The sequence below is a fragment of the Tupaia chinensis genome, unplaced genomic scaffold (assembly GCF_000334495.1).
Source record: "Tupaia chinensis unplaced genomic scaffold, TupChi_1.0 Scaffold000671_1, whole genome shotgun sequence".
Classification (NCBI taxonomy): Eukaryota; Metazoa; Chordata; class Mammalia; order Scandentia; family Tupaiidae; genus Tupaia; species Tupaia belangeri.
The window spans coordinates 5,519,594-5,526,921 of record NW_006160193.1 but is presented as its reverse complement, the minus strand read 5'-3'; the positions used below and the strand labels follow the sequence as shown (position 1 = coordinate 5,526,921).

Sequence of the window (7,328 nt, the reverse complement as noted above, 5' to 3'; positions counted from 1 at the left end):
AGCCCAACAGCAGGCAGTTGAGCAGGTGTTCCAGGAGCAGTCTGCAGCAGCTTGCAGGAGCCAGGGTGGGCAGAAAGCACCCTGTCTTCCAAATCCTGGGATCTGCGATCCGCGTGTGGTTGCAGGCTGATGCTTCTGATCACAGAGGTGCAGACAAGAGGTGGTGGTAACTGTGCCCAGCCCAGTACTGCAGGCCCCTCTCACTCCGGCTGAAGTGACTTCCAGGGGACTTTAAGGGTCAATGGCCTTTCACATGCCCTTTCCTTTCTCTCTTTCCCCCCATTTGGAAGCCAGACATTAAAAACTAGGATATTCGAAAACAACTGTACATTAGGGGAAGTTAGAAAGTGACTGCGCATGTCCAGAAGACACAGACTCAGAAATGACCTGAGGCCCCTCCTGGTGTACAGAACACAGCTGCGAGTGCGGTTCCCGAGGGGCGTGTGTACAGCCATGCTAACAGCAGCATTACGCACACTAGGTGACGTGGAAGCAGCTCAAGCATCCATTGATAAGAAAGTAATCTACATCTATGTGTCCATGAAGTAGAATATTATTCGACCTTGAAAAGGAAGGAAATTGACACATCTTACAACATGGATGAACTGTGAGGACATTGTTAGGTGACATGAATCGTTTACACAGAAACAAATACTATATGGTCCTGTCTCTATGAGGTACTTAGAGAAGTTGAAAACATAGAGACAGAAATCGTAGTTTCCAGAAAATGGAGAAAGGGGCCATAGGGAGTTACCGTCTGATCAGAACTTCAGCTGTACGGGACGAACAGTTCTGGAGATACCTGCTCGCACATTACGAATGCATTTAATACCGCTGCACTGGGCACGTTAAGATGACTGAGAGAGTAAACTTTTTTTTTTTTTTTTGAGAGGTTTTTGCTATAGGACGCGTGCGCTTGCCAGACAGACAGAGACAGAGACAGAAAGCGAGAAATCATCCCCCAGGGGGGATGGTCACGCTGCAATCTCTTCTCCTCCATTCTCCTCTCGGGATCTTGGGCATGCACGCACACGTGCCCGGCGTGAGTTTTAAGCCACTGGGTCCAGGACGCGAACTGCGGTCGACTACATGGGAGTCCAGCGACATAGCCATTACGCTAACTGCTGGTTCCCTGAGAGAGTAAATTTTGTGTTATGTGTATTTACCACAATGAAAAAATTAGAAAAAATATTAACAGTAGGGAAATATCTTTAGCAGAAGCTGGGGTCAGTCTTTGGCAGAGAATCAGGTACTGCTTTCAGGGGAGCTTTTTGTTCTACCAGGAACAAAGACAGCATCTGTTCATTTTATGAAATATTGTGCTCCAAAGATTTCTTTGTTTATTTTGGAAAAACACAGGATTTTATTATTCCCATCACAAAGGATGGGTCTTGCCAGGACAGGGGTGAGCTCTGATGGTGGGGACGAGGCTGTATTTGCCAGCGATGAGTGGGTTCCACAGGACCACGATGACTGAGTCCCCGTGCAGAAACGTCTCGGAGATGTAGCGGTCCTTGTTGACTGGCTTGGACTTCGTGCCCTTGCCGCCCTCTCAGTCCACTTCTCCACGTCCTCCAGCACCAGGCTGCGGTGCCTGTCGAAGGCCTTCCCACGGCCCAGGAGTTTCTCGTTGCGGCAGTGGGTGAGTACTTGGCTGTTGTTGGGTGTTCTGGACTGACCGCGTGAGCACAGAGTGGACCCGTGTTAACTTCCTCCTGATTCTGCAGCTCCTCTGGGGCCATCTCACTCTTGGCTTGTTGAGGAGGCTCACGGTGGGGACCGTACTCTCTTGTCACTCCTGTCTCCTCCACGCTGCTTCAGCCTCTTGTGCAACAGCTTTTAACAATGTACTTAACAAAAAACACCAAAAATACCAAACACAATCCCCACTGCATCGTGTGTGATGACGGCGGTGCACTCTGTGACGACGGAGGTGCACTGTGTGCCGATGGAGGTGCACTGTGTGATGGAGGTGCACTGTGTGACGATGGTGCACTGTGTGACGGTGGTGCACTGTGTGACGGAGGTGCACTGTGTGATGGAGGTGCACTGTGTGACAGCGGAGGTGCACTGTGTGACGACGGAGGTGCACTGTGTGACAGAGGTGCAGTGTGTGACGATGGTGCACTGTGTGACGAAGGTGCACTGTGTGATGATGGAGGCGCACTGTGTGACGACGGAGATGCACTGTGTGACGGAGATGCACTGTGTGACGATGGTGCACTGTGTAACGACGGAGGTGCACTGTGTGACGACAGAGGTGCACCGTGTGACAGAGGTGCACTGTGTGACGGAGGTGCACTGTGTGACGATGGAGGTGCACTGTATGATGGAGGTGCAGTGTGTGACGACGGAGGTGCACTGTGTGACAGAGGTGCACTGTGTGACGGAGGTGCACTGTGTGACGATGGAGGGGCACTGTGTGATGGAGGTGCAGTGTGTGACGACGGAGGTGCACTGTGTGACAGAGGTGCACTGTGTGACGGAGGTGCACTGTGTGACGATGGAGGTGCACTGTGTGATGGAGGTGCAGTGTGTGATGACGGAGGTGCACTGTGTGATGGAGGTGCACTGTGTGACGGAGGTGCACTGTGTGATGATGGTGCACTGTGTAACGACGGCGGTGCACCGTGTGTGATGACGGAGGTGCACTGTGTGACGATGGTGCACTGTGTGACAACGGTGGAGCAGTGTGTGACGGTGGCGGTGCACTGTGTGTGTACAGGTCTGTGCTATCTCATGATGTACGTAGGTTTGTGTCCCCGCCTCTGCAGTAAAGACACACCTATTCCATCCCCACAGTAGTCCACTGGGGTCAATGGTTTTCTGACTCGTGTGAAATGTGGAAACTTCCCATCCCGTTTGTAATAGTCTTCTATGCCTCCTTGATGCTTATTCAGATCTGCACTGGGCAATGCTATACTTTTCTGGTTTGACTGTCAAATATAATTTATAAAACTCAAGAGAGAAGGAAACGCTATTATGTTTACTCCTTTTTTGCACTTTACATTGTTCATCCTTCCTCCCCAACGTTCTAAGTTTCTTCTTTTATCATTTCCCCTCTGTTTCAAAAACTTCTGCTGGTTAATTTTTTAAAAATAATTTTTTTTGTGATTTCTGGTTTACGTGTAATCATTGCACATCTTAGTGGGATATAGCACAGTTTTCAAAGCATGCATGCAATGTGTAATATATAGGCATATTCCTCTCCTTCAACATTGAAATTATAGTACACTGTGGACATTTAGTGACAGTCATACTTTTTTTGTTGGAAGTATATATTGAATTATTAGTAGACATTTTTTTTTTGAGAGGCTTTTGTTATAGGGTGCATGGGCTCGCCAGAAAGACAGAGACAGAGAGACAGAAAGGGAGAAATCACGCCCCAGGGGGGATGCCCTGCCGCAATCCCTTCTCCTTCATTTTCCTCTTGAGATCTTGGGCACGCACGCACACGCGCCTGGCATGAGTTTAAGCCACCGGGTCTGGGACTCATACCATGGTCGAGTACATGGTGGTCCAGCGATGTAGCCATTATGCCATCTGCTGGTCCCTAGTGGACACTTTTACTCTGTTTTGGTACACCATGCCATAACTATTTCACTTGTTAAATGTGTTCTGTGTCTGCGAATCATTTTCTCTCAGTCAATCCCACCGATAACCCTGTGAAGTTTCTGGTACCTACCATTATTCTCTGTACGTCTACGACACCAGGTTCTTTAGTTTCTGCCATCGAGTACAGACATGCAGTCAGGCTGATCTCACTTAGTCTTGTATCTCTAGTTTTGTCCATTGTATCAAGTGACAAGATATCATTGTCGTTCGTAGCTGAGTGTTCCACTGTGTGAAGTGACACGTTTCCTTTTTTTCTTTTCCTTTGCCACATTTTCTTCATCCATTTCATCAGTCGTTGGGCATTTAGGTTGACTTCATGCACATCTTAGCTCTTGTGAATTGTGCTGCAGTAAACATAGATATGCAAATTGTCTGACAGTTATTTCCTATTCTTTGGATAAATATTTGAGTGGGATTACTGGATTATACAATAGTTCTATTTTTAGATTTTTGAGGAAACTTCACTGTTTTCTACAGTGACTAGACTTTATCTTCCAGCAACAGATTCTCTTAGTTTTCATTCATGTTGGATATCTTATTTCATTTTCATCCCTAAAAAACACTTGTGCTCCATATGGAATTCAAGGCTGACAATTCTTTTCTTTAAGCATTTGAAAAATGTTGTGTAACTTCCTTGTAATCTCTGTGGCTTCTGATGAAAAATTCACTGTCATAAGGACAGCTTTTCTCTGTAGGTTATAAGTCATGTCTCACTGCTTCGAGATATTTTTCTTTGTCCTTGGTTTTCTGAAGTTTGATTATGATGTGACATGGATTTCTTTGTGTTTTTTTTTCTGTTTTGAGTTTGCTCACCTTCTTGAATTTGCCAGTTTATGTCTTCTGCCACACTTGAGAAAGTCTCCATTATTATGTCTGAATACTTTTTCATCCCTACCTTCTTTCTCCTTTCCTTCCAAAACTCTGATAATAAGAACATTAGATTTTTAGTTAAAATCCCATAGTCCTGAGGTTCAGCTCATTTTCTTCATTCTACCTTCTTTTTGTTCAGATTCTTTGATTTCTATTGTCCTGTCTTCAAGATCACTAATTCTTTTCTTTATACTTTTCATTCTGTTGAGCCCATCTAGAGAGCTTCTAAATTTTAGTTATTATACCCTCTAATCCTTAAATTTTCATTTGGCCCTTCTTTATGTTCTCTGTTTCTTTGCCAAGATTTCCTATGTTGTAATTAGTCTCAAACACTTTTGCAATTGTTCATCCTGATGAACTGTTTAAATCCTTGTTAGGTAATTACAAATGTGTGTCGTTTTGGCATCAGCATATAGGGGTTGTCTTCTCTCATTTCAGTGTCTCTGAGGGACAAAAATGTAACCATACTTGGAAAAATACCAGCAAGCCAAAATTTGAGAACACATTCCAAAGATTTACCATGACCAAATGGACTTATTCCTGGGATGCAAGTTCATTTGAAAGTATGCAAAACTATCAATATTCTACACTGCATTGACAGAAAAGGTGAAAACCTCACGATCGTCTTGGCAGATGCTCAAAGAGCATTTGACAAAGTTTAATATCTTTTTTTTTTTTTTTTTTACTTTATCTACATTTATTTTATGCTGACTTTATTCCCGTGCCATAAATTTTTGTTTCTTCAGTTTCTTCTGGGATATCTTTTTCTTCTGTGCAACTTCCTCTTCCGGTTTAGGAACAATTTGCTCCTTTTCAGTGAGGATCATCTCGATGTGGCAGGGGGAACTCATGTATGGGTTAATCCGTCCATGAGCTCTGTAAGTACGACGGCGCGTCTTTGGTGCCTTGTTCACCTGAATGTGCTCAATGACCAGAGAATCTACATCTAACCCCTGGGAAGAGGGTAAAGGGCACAAAATAAACATTTTAAATAGTCTCAACACCATAAACAAATACTAATTCCCAATCTCACCCCAAAGCCCCTGCCTTATGAAACCATTTCTGAAAGTCAATCCTTTGTGACTGCAAACAGCATTCACCTTTAAGTGTCTAAGTTACCAGCAAACTCCACTGTTTGTTATGTGGCCGGCCCTAAAATCATTAAAAAGAGCTCATGGGGAGCCAGCAGGTGGCGTGGTGGTTGAGGTGCTGGACACCCCCACATGGCCGACTACTGTTCGAGTCCAGGACCTGGTGGCTTGTTCTCACTCTCTCTGATCACTCAGGCTGCTAACGGGAAGAGCAAAGTTTAATATGTTTTTAAATTTTTTTGTTTTTATTTTGCCAGAGGGCATGGTGTGTGTGCTCACCAGAGAGAGACAGAGAGAAAGGGAAAGTGAGAAAGAACCCTTCACGGGGCATGACACACCGTAATACCTTTTCCTCCATCTCATCCTCCTTTTTGGATTTGGGGCACCGTGCACGCACACATCTGGCATGTTTTTCAAGCCACCAGGACTGGAACTTGAATCATGCATCAGCCATGTGGGGTCAGCCACTTCATTCACCAGGCCATGAACTGGCTCTCAACATCTTTTCATGATAAAAGCTCTCAACAAAATGGGTGTAGAAGGAAGTTTCCTTGACATTATAATGCAGGTAATTATACATTATATTATACACTATGTTAGTTACATTGCAAAGCACTTAGCTAGTATAATAACCAAAGCTTTCAGTTTTTCTTCTAAGAGTTGCTAGAAGGCAAGTATCCCCATTCTTTCTACTTCTAGTTATACAACACTGGGGCTACTAACAAGAGGAATCAGACAAGAAGAAGAAATAATGGGCATCCAAGTCAGAAAGGGAAAAGTAACATTACTCCTGTTTACTGGTGACATAATTTTATATGTTTAAGACCTTAAAAACTCCAAAAAATTTCAACTAATAAATGAATTCAGTAAAGTCGCAAGATACAAAATCAACTATGAAAAATCAGCTGTGTTTCTTTAAGCCAATAAAAAGTACACAAGTAAGAAAATAATTCATTAATGATAACATATAAAAGAATAAAATACCTAGAAATAAATTTAACCAAGGTAGTGAAAGATCTATACATTGAAAACTATAAAACATTGATGAGGGAAATTGAAGAAGACACAAATAAATAAAAAGATGCCCCTTGTTCATGGATTGAAAGAATTAATACTAACAAAAATGTTCAAACTACCCAAAGTGAGATGCAGATTCAATGCAATCCCTATAAAAACTCCAGTGACTTTTTTTCTTTTTCTGAAATAGGAAAAAACAGTTCCTAAATTAATAGGGAACTTCAAAAGATTGAGTGGCCAAAATAATCTCGAGGGAAAAAAAAAGTTGCACCACAAAGAAATAAGTATTTGAGGTGATGAATACAAGCGGACTTCAAAAATTTGTGGAAAATGGAATTAAAGTGCGAGATTATTTTGTGGGAAAAAATTGAAATTCATTCATAGTTTTTTTCACAATACACATTTCTATGAATTATTTGAAGACCCCTGTGTGTTAGTTGTCCTGATTTACTCATTTAACTATGTATATAATACATAACATTGCATTACAAAACATTAAACTGTACCCCATAAGTATGTACACAAATTATTGTCAGTTAAACACAATATAAAACAAAAATGTATGTAAGAAAAGGACGAAGAACAAAGTTGGAGGCATCACACTTCAAATTATATTATGAAGTAATAGCAATCAAAATGATGGTACTGCTGTAAAAACAGACATAGGTCAATGGAACAGAATAGAGAACCCACAAATAAACCCAAACATACTTGACCAAATTTTTGACAAGGCCA

The 7,328-nt window shown here is 42.6% G+C and overlaps 1 pseudogene; it reads right to left on the bottom strand.

Moving 5' to 3' along the window:
* Window positions 1–1,375: 1,375 nt before the first annotated feature.
* On the bottom strand, window positions 1,376–6,383 carry LOC102503170 (small nuclear ribonucleoprotein Sm D2 pseudogene; annotated as a pseudogene).
* Between the last annotated feature and the right edge of the window lie 945 nt (window positions 6,384–7,328).